Here is a 14,235-nt window from a genome sequence, read left to right on the forward strand (position 1 = left end):
AGAGAGAGAGAGAGAGAGAGAGAGAGAGAGAGAGAGAGAGAGAGAGAGAGAAAGAGAGAGAGAAAGAGAGAGTTCTTTAGGTTATCCAGTCCTCCTTTGCCCCCTTTTCTCTCACTTCCTCCCCACATTATTTGACAGCTAGATTGTGCTGATTCTACTATCTAATATCAAATTTGTCAAACGCTATCACTCCTATCCAGTGTAAGCCCCTCGCCATTTCTCACTTGAATTATGATAGCTTCCTTCAGAGACTTTCTCACTTGCACCCATTCTCCGCATGTGACCAAAGCATGTACCCTATAATGAAAATGTCATCTAGTTTGTCCCCTGCTTAAAGCCTGCAATCATTTTTCAAGAGTCAGGATAGAGCTCCAGCACCTTTCTATAGACGAGCTGGCAAAAAATGAAAAAATAAGGTGGGTCTGGAGTTGGAATTTCCATCAGGCTGTTATAAATCTGGAAAAAAAGGTTAAATGGTATAAACCTAGAATGCTGAAGAGAGGAGGGCCAGATTAGCAGATGGCTATCATCTTTTCTCCTCTGAGGAAAGACTAAATTTTGGAACCCTTTATCTGACAGTGGTCCTTAATGATAGTTCAGTAATGTTAAGTACATTCAAAGTGTTGCACAACAAATACAAGAGTTTGTTCATCTTGCAAAACTGGAACTCCTCACCTATTAAACAACAACTCCCCATTTTCCTCATTCCCCAGCTCATGGTAACCACCATTCTACTTTTTGTGTCTATGAATATGTCTACTGTTGATGTCTCATTAAGTGGGGTCATAAAATTTGTCTTTTTGTGACTGGCTTATTTCACTTAGCACTATGTTCTCAAAGTTTATCCACTTTGTAGCATGCTATAAAATTTCCTTCCTTTTTAAGGCCAAATAATATTCACTTGCATGTTGTCATGCTATATATGTATATAACTTTTCTCTCTATCTATTCCCTGGCATCTGGCTTTTGCATTCTTAAATTAATCTCATCCACTGACAAGATTCATTCTGCTGATATACAGAATAATGAATTTACTTTTTAGCTCATTTGTTACAAATATATTTTTCTTTTGGCTGCTTATTTCAACACCTAGGTCATTTCCATTGATTTTGTCCATTTAGTAACTTTTTTCTTAAGCATGGGCCATGTTTTGCATATCTTCATATGTCTAATAATTTTGGTTACTAACGTAGATATTGTAAATGACATGTGCTAAGGATTCTGGATTCTGTTATGTTCCTCCAGAGGAGTTTTGATCTTTTTGTTTGTTTTTGTGGGAAATGAACTGGGCTGAACTCAAATTCCAAGCTGTCTCCCTGTGGTGGGTAGCAGCTGAAATCTTAGCCATTATTTGTTTTTTTTTTTTTTTTTTTTTGTTTTTTCTCCGGTACCGGGAATCGAACTCACGACCTTGCGCTTGCCAGGCAGGCGCTTTTGCCGCTGAGCTAAATCCCCAGCCCCCTTAGCCATTATTTGTAAGCCCTAGCTGGGCAATTAGAGTCTGCCTTGTACCTGAGCTTCCAGGATCAGTCAGAGACTTAGGGAAAATTTAAATACAGAATTTTAAGCATCCATTATCTGATTCTTTCCTTTCTGAGATTTCTAGTTCTCTCTCTAACTTGTTTTTTTTCTCCCTGTATACTGGTTTTAGTGACCCTACTTGAAGACTGAGATTTGTCTTCAGGCAAAAAGTTGTGAAATAAATATAGGAAATTCACAAAGAGCTGGTGCTTTATTTCAAGTATTAACCCTCTCCAGCATCTGCCTGCTTCTCTTTGTTCTCTAGTACTTGCATGTAGGATTTAAAAATTTTTATCCAATGTGTATAGTTGTTTATAGAGAAAGGTGGCTATATAGGGGAGTTATTCAAGCATTAGAGGTAGAAGTGCTCCACAGATTAAACATCTTCCATGATTCTCCACTGAAGTCATGGACCAAATCTAGGACTTGATATCTATTATGGGCTCTTCCTCAATGGATTACTCCTCATGCTTTCCCACGTATGATAAGTCCTTTTTTTGTTTCCTGTTAAATGGCTTTTCTATCTCTTCCTATCGAAATATTATCCATCTTTCAAGAGCCTCAAGGCTTGGCCCCTGGTCTTTATACTACTCTATCAACACTTTCTCCCTGTTGATTGCATCTATGTCCATGGCTGTAAATACTATTTACATGCCAGTGATTCACAAGTCTCTATCTTCAGCTCTTATGTAGCTACTGAGCTCCAGATTTGTATATTTGACTGTGAATATTGTATCTCATTTGGATGCCCAACAGGCGTCTCACATTTAATATGGTCAAACTAGAATTCTTCTTTATCACTTTCCTCAACTCCACTCTCTCTAAAGGCCTTCTAAATTTCGGTAAATGGTACCACTATTCATAAGCCAAAAGCCCAAGAGTCATCTCAATTCCTCTACTTCTTTTACACACCATAGGCAATACATTAGGAAGCCCTTTTGACTCTAGCTTCACAAAAGACCTACAATCTATCCACTTTTCACTAGGTCTTCTGCTGCCACTGGAATTTACGTCACTACGATCTCTCAGCTGGATTCTTTCAGAGGTCTTCTGAGAAGTATTCCTGCTCCTATTCTCACCTCCCTGCAATCCACTCTCCAGCCACAGTGCCCTTTTAAAAATGCAAGCCAGATCATGTTATCCTCCTGCTCAACCCTTCAGTGACTTCTAGAAGCACTAAGTGAAAAGTCCAAATACCTTCCTATGGCCCATATAGTCTTACATGATTTGAATTCTATCTTTTGACTTCATCTCCGATCACTCCATCCTCTCATTGCACTATGCCCCTATCAATTTCTTGGTGTTTCTAAGCTCTTTTTTTAAAACTGGAATAATCCACCCCAAAATCTGTGTTTGCTCATCATCTATCTTCCTTGTTGGATTGCACTTTTCTTAATGGACTTTTCCTGTAAATTTTTCTTGAAAGAAGGAATGAATTCAACATCTATCCATTTTCTTCACAAAGACTTTACTGTATCTCCCTGATGGAAATGTACTTTCACTGAATTTTATGTCCATATCTCTTTTAGTGTTTATCATTTCCTATCTCATGTCTGTATGTCTTATTTTTCCAAAGTAACTTTGAAATGAGAAAGGGCAAGGTCCCCACCTGATTCATTTGGGCATCTCCCCGCATGGCCTCCTACAGGGTTTTACATAGAAAAATGGTGATAGATGTTGAGTGGGTGAATAAATAACCAAGTCAATATTTATTTCTATTAAAAAGGAGTATTATTAACATTAAAAACAGTGCCAGCGACAGTCTTAGTTAGGTTATTGCTAAATTCCTTTGGAATTAGTGAAAAATGCTTCTCACATTTAAGCCTACATTATGAAATGTTCATTAGAGGTTCTTAATGTTTTAGTGCTTCAATAGAAATGCTGGAAACTACTGAAGCATTCAGACTGAGGTAAATTTAAACAACACTGCCTGAAATGTTCATGTAAGCAATATATCTAAATGTTATGAAAACATGCCAATGAGTCATGGTTAATTCAGCCAGCAGAATTCCATGGGTATAGTCTGTAAAATGGATAGGTAGCAATTATGGGGTCATACTCATAAAGTTTGAATGGTGAATTTTATCAAGATCCATTTAAACATAATTCCAGTCCCCCAAATGGAAAAGTTTTCACTTCAATTACACAAATCTCAGACATGAACCTTAAACAGCCTACTTTTTATGATCTCATCTTCCTCCTTGGCTCCATTTTATTTATTCTTTCTAGTTTTCCAGCCTGCCTGCTGAACTGTGCTTTTTCCTGGTACTATTTCAAGCTTCTTCTACTCAGCATCTGAACTCATTCACCAAAACCATTAAGGTCATAACAGCTTCACCTCAGAGAAATCCTCTTTAATATATTTTTCTTCTAATAGAATTATTAACAAGTTTTTTTTACTGCCATTGTTTGCTGTTCATTTTTTTTGCTCCTTTCACTTCCTTTATTAACCATTTTTATAGTAGGTTCACTGTTTTAAAATGAAGATTATTTGGGGTGATTGCTTATGTATTTCCATTTTCTCCAGTTTTGTAGTTTGCATGTATTCTGTTGTATTTTACAGAGGTTCAACCCAGAAGATTTCAATAAATTGAAAAGAGAAATTGAAGCATAGCCAACATGGAAAAATATACAATTGAAAACTATGTGATCGAGGTAAATTAAACGCAAAGATGTGGTGCTTCTAATCCTGACCTGCAAGAGACATTGCTCACAAATGACAGTGTGGAACAAAGTATTAAATAATTCAAGACCACTGATGTCATTGTTATCTGAAGAAATACTTTTGACTGAAGATGAATAATCCTTTCTCTCCTCAAGTTCTATTGTAGAAAAGATTTTTCCCTTCTCATACAAAACTTCAATTCCATTCATTTTTTTTTATCTCATTGGTTAAGCTTTTAGAGTAGTGCACAAAAGCTAATATGAAATGAAGCTAAAGTATCAGACTTCAGGGGAGCCTTCTTGTTTAGGATGTCTTTGACTATAGAGAGCTGAATAGCCAACTAAAAGTGACTTAAGGAATAAGAACATTTGTGATCTTCTGTTAACAAGAACTGGGGATAGGGTGATTGCAAGGTTACTTAATTCAGTGGCTGACAATGTCATTAAGAGCCCCCAGTCATTGCATACTTTGGTCCTGCCATTCTCGGAAAATTAGTTTGGCCCTCCTGCTTGTTCCATCATGGTATTGAGATTCACAGCACAGTTCCAGCTATCACAGGTAGACCAAAATAGTAGCCTGAGGAAAAGCAGGGACATTTCTCCTTACATGTCTATTTTTTTTATAATAATGAGGAAATCCTTCTTTAAGCCCCATAATGTACATATTTCCTCTCATGTCTTGTTGGCTAGGATGGGGTTGCATGTCCACGTACTATCTGCAAGGGAGGCTAAGGAAGCAACTATATGTTATTTGCAGTCTTTATGTCTAGAACACTTTCAAGTCTCATGGTCATACTTTTCTATGTCATATCGTACTATACTCTCCCTTGCTCTCTCTGCTCAGTCATAGTTTCAGCCTTTCAGTACTTTCAAAAGAATATGTATATATCAGACCCCTTTGCACACACTATTTCTAGTGCTTAGCAATCATTTCTTCCAAATATCTGCGTGACTTATGTCCTCATTTCTTCAGGTGATATAAGAGCAAAGACCACGCTATCAAAAATAGCAGCTCTCACCTCCCTCCTCCATGGTTCTTTATCCCCTTCCCTTCCCCTGTTTTAATTTTATATAGTACCTAACACTAATATGTACATATACATACTGTATATAATATATATTTATGTATGAAGTGTGATCAAAATATGCGGTGAATGCTTACATTTTTAACAAATTTATTATAGTAAATGACACATTGTCATTAACTGTAATAAATTTACATTTAAATGTAGAGTACTCTCCTCATTTACTCTCCTCAAAGTACTGTTTCTCATTTCAGGCACATATCCCATCATTCTTGCCACTTTCTGAAGCAGTGCTGAAAATCTTTTTTCATGAGTGTCTTAGTTGCGCTGTTGCAGTTGCTTTGATAGCCTGAGTCAGTTCAAAACATTTATTTTTTATGGTCATTTTGACTTTGAGGAATATACAAAAGTCTTATAATGCCAGATCTGGTGAATAAAGTGGATGAGGACACACCTTAATGTTTTCACAAACCTGTTTTTCTATTAGATGGCACATATCTATCTACCTACCTATCTATAGATAGATAGATATAGATATTTATTTATTTATTTTTTTCTGTGGTTTTAGGGATTGAACTCAGGGCTAGGCAAGCACTCTACCACTCAACCACAGCCTGAGCCTCGCTCCTCTTTTGAGAAAGTATGTTTTTTGAGTAGATCGTAAATTCCACTGGAACAAAGTGGTACATCTCTTCTGTTCATTGTTGTTCCTCCAGTGCGTACAACAGTGCCAGCCACATTCCTCAACAAATATCTGTTGACGGCTGAATTCATGAAGTTGTGTTCTATAAGTAAAGAAGAATATAGGGATAGGCAATCAACAGTCAACAATATTGGCCACAGGAAAAGATGCTGATAATAGCACCTATGCTGAAAACCAATTAATTGCTAAGCAAAGGATAATATTGTGTTGGGGGGTGAGTTGAGAAGAGAGAGACACAGGGACATGACTGAATTCAAGGTGGGAACTTTTCATGGTGTCTAACAGCATCTTAGGCACGAAATAGATCATCAGTGTAAAGAATCATCTGATTATACTTGGCTTTTGGTTGGTTTTCTCAGAAGTTCTAGAAAATTGTCACATCAGAATATACTTTCTATTGGCTGGACTATGTTGGGGATCACTCCATGCTTCAGATTATATGGATTCTGCAATTCCTGAGAATTATTTTCATTTGTGTGGTGCTTGTATTGGTCTCCTAGGGTTGGCATTAAAAATACCAAAAATTGAATGGTTTAGAGAAATGGGAATTTATTTCCTCATAGCTCTATCTGCTATGTCCAAAATCAGGTAGCAGCAGGCTTGTAGACAGACCCTTTCAGTTTCTGCCTCTGTGCTCATATGGTGTTCTTCTTTGTGTGTTTCTGTGACTTTATGTGGTCTTCTTATAAGAATACCAGATATGAATTAGGATTCAGTCTGATCCAGTAGAACTCATTTAAGCAATTATATCTTCAAGACCCTATTTCTAAATAAGGTCACACTCTGAGAGTCTGGGTAGAAACAAGATCTGGGTGGGGAGACACTATTGAACCCAGAAGAGTGGTTTAGTGCTTTTAGTCTTTTGTGACCCTTGGCAACTTAATAAGGAAGAAAGAATTGTTTTAAGGGAAAGTCAATCATCTGCCCAAAGGCAAGTGATATGAAGAACATTTTAATTAACTTCCTTCATTATTAAAAATATTTATACTGCAGGCTGGGGGTGTATCTCAATGGTAGAGGGCTTGCCCTGCATGTTTGCAGGGAATCAAAGCCTGAGTTTGATTCCCATCACTACTAAAAAAATTACGCTTCCATTCATAAGTGTTTAAAACATTCCAATACCTGCAACTTTGTTAAACCTGTTTTATTTATGCAGGGATCCGTTTCTATTCTCTGAATATTTATAGGTATCAAACAACTTTGTGATAATGCATATATATGTATATATATATAATACACACACACACACACGTGTATGGTACTCTACATGAATACCACAGGTACAAGACAACTTGCTTTAAAGTGAGTAACTAGTGGCAAATACACATTTTTTGAGGATTCCAGGAAATTATACTAAAAGAAACAAAAACAGAAGCAGCAAATTCTGGTCAGATAGTACTTAACAAAGAGGAATCCTCGATATAATATTTTCCCCTAAATATGTTCAATAGGTTATAAAGTATTTGATTCAATCTTTCCCTAGGCTTTTTCTTCTTCCATTAATATGAATTTATAGGAAATCTATTCAGAAATTTCTCTGGTCCCATTCTCAAACTAATTCTTAGATACTCAGATGAGTACAGATACTTACACACTTGACTTGCAGGTGAAAAACTGGTCAGTAAATCGTTAGAGTTCCATGGAAAATTGATGAAGGCAGATCACTTCTCAGTATTGCTACAAAGAAGACGAATGGAGATAGATGAGGAAGGAACTTGCTATTGTCCTAAAAGAAACTTGTGGGCAAAGTATGAGTGATAGATATCATGTTATGCCCAGATTCAGGAAATCTAGAAGAACTGGTGGATGAATTATCAGAAATATAAAAGCATTTTGTTTTTCTCTTTTGTAATAATCATAACACTTGTGCTTATTTATAATTTCCCTATTCTAATACAAGCTCCATGGGAAAAGGGACTAAGCCTATCTTACTTATGTTTTTATCCCCAGAGCCTGGCCTGGTGACTGCCAAAGGGAAACAATTAAGTATTTGTTCATTTGTTGAATTAAAATGACAAAGGTCTTAATTCTTTATGGATATGGATAACTACCCTGCTAAATATTTCATGAGATTTCCTAGCACTCTATTGGAAATGTTTATTCTTTTAGATCATGTATGTGTCTGACACTTTAACATATTCGTAATAACTATTCTCCTATATTTAGTTGGGAACGTGGCCACCCAAAGTGAATACTATGTTTCCTACTTTCCATTACAACTCCATGTAGCTGATGGGATATTGACAGAAATGACACTCAGCAGTTTCCAGGAATCTTCTTTATTTTCGTCTAAGTTTTTTATTAGCACATTTGCAGTACATACTGATTACATTCATCTTGGGGAGTTGGTGCATGTACACAATTCTTTTTTATTTCCTTTCTTAAGACTTTTAAAAATCTTCTTTCCTTTCCTTCCCTCTATCTCTTAGTCCAGGAATCTTCTTTGAAAGATGGGTAGTGCGTGCCCTTTGCCTCTTATTTTGCCTTTATCTTGCTGCCTAAAGCATGCACATGATAGAGCTCCTGGCACCATTTTAGACCAGAGGATAGGGGCTACATTGTAGAGATGCAAGGAACTTGGTTTCTTGAGGACTTCATGAAGCAGAGCTTTTTTTTACTAGCTCTGGATTATTTACTTCTGAGCTTTTATATGAAAAGGAAATCATTTCTTAGTCTGTGTAAGCCACAGTTATTTTGGATCTATGTTATTTGCCACCAAATCTAATTCTAAGTGATAGATAGAAATAAGATTTTAGAGTGTTACAGCTGGAAGATGGCCCAGTTGGAGGTTATATAGTTCACAACTCTTATTTGACAGCTGATGACCAGAGAGGTCATGTACCAAGGGCACAAAAATAGAATGGGGGCGAAGCCAAGTCTAAATTCTAGTTTATTTCAGATCTCTCTTTCCTATTCCATGTTGCCTATTTAATGATAAACATCTGTCAAAACAATTTGTAACTTGACTCCTATTTTTCCATTGACTTTGTTTACAGTATTTCATGATATGTTGCAAGTAGATAATCTTTTATTCTTTTAGTTAGTTAACTTGAATGTAAAAGGAGATGTTTCTTACTTCTCTGTTGATGCCTTAAGTTCATGTTTGAAAATAGCAGATTTGTTGTCTGTGAAGACATCTAATTGGGCTAATATAGTTGAATTATAAGATAATAATTGGCATAGCCATATATAGTATGATCTACCTTAATTTGAATATTTTAGGCATAAGTATAGGTTGATAGAAACAAAAATATTTCTTCCTTTTATTAAGCCTATATGCCAAGTTTATTAATCACCTTTTTGTGGCTTCCATGATAAAGGCTAGGCAGGGAAGTCATGAGACTTGACAGTGTCTAGAAGTTACTACCTTATGAAGAAACCCACAAAAGAGGTTAAGAGAAATAATTAACTATCAAATACCTGTACATTAACAGTGATCAAGAGCCAAGGAAGCGACTTCTTTTATGAATTCTCATTCTCTGTCTAAAATAGTTTATGCTTCATGTCTTACTCATTTAAATCATGGAGCCATCATTGCCTCATCAAAGATCACACATGTTATGATGATGTTTTTCTAACCAAAGACATGACTTGTGCCTCCTATTACAGTAAATGGAATGATAATATAAAACTAGAAAAAAAAACCCAGTTATATATTGGGAATTGGTTGACTATGGAATCTGTCTGTTTGCGATGATAAAGTTGCTAGTTTGAACTCTAATAATTTAGCTTGTGGGAATCTTGCCTGAATTTATCTTGTACAATTCTTAAGAAATTTTAAGTAATAATGTACTGTGAAAACATCAAAGGAAGTATATAACTGATTTGTGTAGGAGAAAGTTTAAGGACATAAGCTGCACTAAGGTAGTAGTTCATAAACATTTTGAGGTCAAAGGTGAAAGAAAATTTGAGAGAGTTTGTGCACCTGTTCCAGGAAAATGCCTATGTACAAGTTCGCAGACACATTGGGATTATCTACTTATTGCTTTCCTCTTGGGAACTGCCTTCCATCCACTTGGTTATCACGAGAGCCTTAATGTTGGTACAACATGAGCTCATACCTGGACACAACTGATTGGTTTGCCCACTTGACTCATGTAAAGCCAATTAGAGTCTGAGTTTTAGGCTTTTTAGAAGCAGAAAGGAGAAAGAAGTTCAGTTTCTCTTCAGAAGCTTAAAAAATAAGACATGAAGCTCAGAATCTATTGTTAGTGCAGGGGCTTAAAAATATCTTTTCCTTACCCACTGCTAGGTTCATACCTGGGCCCCTATAACAAAATACAGATTTAATAGAGAAAGATCATATGAATTTATCTAAATTTTATGTGACATGAAAATTCAAAAATTTGTATATGTTTATATATATCTATATATATATATATATCTATATATCTTATTTGAGTTATTTTAAAGGCTCAGCCAATTACATATCTAGTTCTGTTTTGTTTTTTTTTGTTGTTACCAGGAATCAAACTCAGGACCTTGTGCTTGCCAGGCAGGCACTGTGTTGCTGAGCTATATCCCCAGTCCTTCTAATTCTGGATTTTGTGAGAAACCTTAAGTTTCTTTTCTTCTGCTTGAACAAGTTTCATTGCAGTATTTCCCACTTGCGACAGAAAGAGTATTACCTAAATTGCACAGATATATGTGAAATTGTACTTGCAATATCAGGGAATTCACTAGAGGCTAAGAACTCCTCTGTGTATTAATATAATCACTTGTGATCGAATGAGATTTACTAATTAAACATGGATTATCTATTAAATGAAGTAAGTTTAATGTGTCTCCTACTTAAATCTGTATCAGGGTGGATTATTGCAAACCTGCATTAAACAGACTGTTTCATTAGCAGTGCCCTTCAATTCAGACCTTTCTACAACTCAGATTTCACCAACCATATTTGTCAAGATTTTTAAAAAGTTGTGTTTTAACCTTTGTGTATATACTTGCCATGGCAGCACATATACTACAAAAAATTTGTGTATTGATTTCTTTTCAAATATAAAATGAGAGAGAAAATAAACAATAGCACACCAGTTTATTTCCTCCTGCTCTAGAAAACAGTCGGATCCCAGCAAACCATAATATAATATTTATAGGTGTCCAGTTTGTGAAGCAGAATAAATCATTATTAATTCATAGTAGGGTGTAGACTTTTCTAGTGACTTAAGTCAGAGGTTTTTCTCCAAGATGCTACCTTCCTGGTATACCTAGAAATCATTTTGTTTTATTTTATTTTTTTGGTACCAGAAATTGAACTCATGACTTTGCACTTGCTGTGCCACTAAGCTATATCCCTAGCCCTAGAAACCATTTTATTTATCAGCTGATGAAAATGGAATCACGTAGAGGAAAGCAGGTGATGCTAAGCAATATGGTATCTAAGCTTTGATAGATCTTAATAAACTACTTTTCTCAAAAGCAAAATCTTTCTCATTATCTGACAATTTTTTCTTGACAGCTGTTCAGCCAGATGGGTCCTGGATATCTTCTTATATTTTATTAATTTTCATCAGACCTATTGCTTTCCTTCTGACTTTTGCTTGAAGCACCATTCACCAACTTCCTGGCTTCTACCCTTACCTCCTGGGCTTGTAGCTCTTCATTACTCTTTAGGTTCAGCAGAATTGAACAGGAGAAAGTCCACAGAAAGCTGACTACTGAGAACAGCTCTACTCCATAGAATAATAAATTTAATAAAGCCAGAAGAAAAAGATGGAGCAATAATTTTAAGCAAACTACAGTCTCAACAGTCTGAGAATAAGCTTGTAACCTAACATTAAAAAGCAAGATTGAGGTCTTGGAAAATGGAGTAATTCTGTCCAACCAAAGCTGCTCCCATTTCATTTGCATAAGCCTTTCCTTTTTATAACTAGGTGGGTATAATGGTTTCTATGTTGAAAGGTGTTACCATTTATATTATGTTTGCAATAGAATAGGACCTACACACACCGTACTTCATCAATTTCTTTCAAAATCAGGAGGCTCCCCATATTTTCTGCTTTGAAATATCCATGCTTCCTTTCTTACTGTCCTCTTGCTCTAAATGCTGTTGTGCTTCCAAAGAGAGTTATGTATAGGCTTTAGAAATGTACATGGGTTGTGGCATTTGTAGCCAGAGTTTGACATTTAGATAGGTTCATATTCAAAACATGTCTCTCAAAATTATCACAGAAGCCAAGAAAATACATAGAACAGTATCCCCGTATATCTATCCTTATTACTCTCTTTGTTTGTACTTTGGTTCACTCAAATGGGAGATACCATATGGTATTTAAGTTTGTGTGCATGGTTTATATCACTCAACATTATAGTTTCCAGGTGCATCCATTTTCCTACAAGTGTCTCCAATATGTCTTTCTTTATAGCAGATTAGTATTCCATTTTCTTTATCCAATAGTCTGTTGATGGGTATACAGGCTGTTTCCAAGATTTAGCTATTATGAGTTGTGCTTCTTTAAACATTGTTAAGCAAGTATTGCTATTGTATGATATCTTAAACTCTTTGGGGAAGGTACCTAGCAGGGGATTGCTGAGTTGTATGGAATTTCTAATTTCTAATTTCTTGAGAAATTTCCAGACTGACTGGTTTTCATAGTGGTTGTACTAATTTACATTCTGACCAACAATACAGCAGGGTTACTTTTTCACCACAGCCATAGCAGTATTTGTTATTTGATTTCTTAATGATGACCATTCTTTCTGGAGTAAGATACAATCTTAGAGTTGTTTTAATTTTCATTTTCTAATGCCAGAGATGTTGAGCATGTTTTCATATACTTGTTGACCATTTGTATTTTTCCTCTGTGATATGTCGGTTCACTTCTCTTTCTCATTTTTTGAGTGGATCTTTCATTTTAGGTGTTTTTTTTTTTTTTTTTTTTTTTTTTTTTTTAGTTCTTTGTATATTCTAGGTATTAGTCCTCTGAGGAATAGCTGAAAAATTTTTTCCCATTGTGTAGGTTCTCTCTTTACTGATTGATTTTTTTTTTTTTTCTGTGTAGAAGCTTTTTAGTTTGATATAATCCCATTTCGTGTTACTTGCTGCTATTTCTTGTGCAGTTGAGGTTCTGTTTAGAAAATGCTTTCCTACATTTGTGTCTTCAAGTGTTTTACCTATTTCATCTTCCGGTAGGTTTAATGTTTCTGTTTTAATGTTTAGATCCTTGATTCATTTTTATTTTAATTTAGTATATGGTGAGAGATAAGGGTACAGATTCAATCTTTTCTGCACACAGATAACCAGTTTTTCCAGCACCACTTGTTGAATAGGCTATCTTTCCTCCAATTTATGCTTTTGCCCCTTTGTTGATCAAATATCTGAATGTGTCTGGGGAAGTTTCTATATCCACAGTTCTGTTCTACTGATTCACGTATCTGTTTTTGTTCTAGTACCATGCCATTTTTAAATCACTATTGCTTTGTAGTATAGCTTGAAGTTAGATATTGATATGCCTCCTGCTTTGCACTTGCTGCCCAAAATTTCTTTTGCTATTCTGGATCTCTTTTGGTTGCATAAGAATTTTAGAATTAGTTTTTCTGGGTCTGTAAAGTATGTTGTTAGTATTTTGACTGGGACTTCATAACAGTTTTGGGAGTATAGCCATTTTGACAATATTGATTCTGCCTATCCAGAAGCAGGGGACATTTTTTCCATTTGCTGATGTCCTCTTCAATCTCCTTTTTTAGAGTCCTGTACTGGTTGATATCTTGACAGTGAACTCAAAAGAGACCACGAGGCAGAACTTGCTCACTAAACTACCAAAAAATTCCTGATCCATGTATATTGTGAAATACTAAATGTTTATTGCTGTTTTAAGTTGCTAACTTTGAGGTAACTTGTTGTGTGCAATAGATAACTGACAAAGTCTATAAGGCAAAAATGGTTTCTTCTCTGACTACATCTTCTACCACTGTTGCCTTGCCCACTACTTCTAGCCATGCTGATAACCTTAATATTGAAAATCAACCCAGCCACCCACTCACCAACCAACCAACCAACCAACCATCTAATCAAATAACTAACCATGAAATACATAACAGAAAAATAACAAGAAAGATTGAGAACTTCTATGAAAAGGATAAACATTTGTACTGAAGGTCATAAAATAAGATCTGACCAAATAGGAAGCCTCCAAATCTTGGGGAAGAAGACAAATTTAACAAACTTGATTCTCTCAAGTTAGTATATTTTTTCAATTAATTTTAGTTAGAATTCTAATAGGATATTTTTAGGGTGCATATCTTAAAAATGGAGTAAAATACTTTTGGGGGTTGGTGCTGAAAGGATTTCTGGGAACAGTCAATTTAAAATATATATAT

Source organism: Chinchilla lanigera, unplaced genomic scaffold, assembly GCF_000276665.1.
Source record: "Chinchilla lanigera isolate Chin_1 unplaced genomic scaffold, ChiLan1.0 scaffold00108, whole genome shotgun sequence".
In the NCBI taxonomy this organism is placed as follows: Eukaryota; Metazoa; Chordata; class Mammalia; order Rodentia; family Chinchillidae; genus Chinchilla; species Chinchilla lanigera.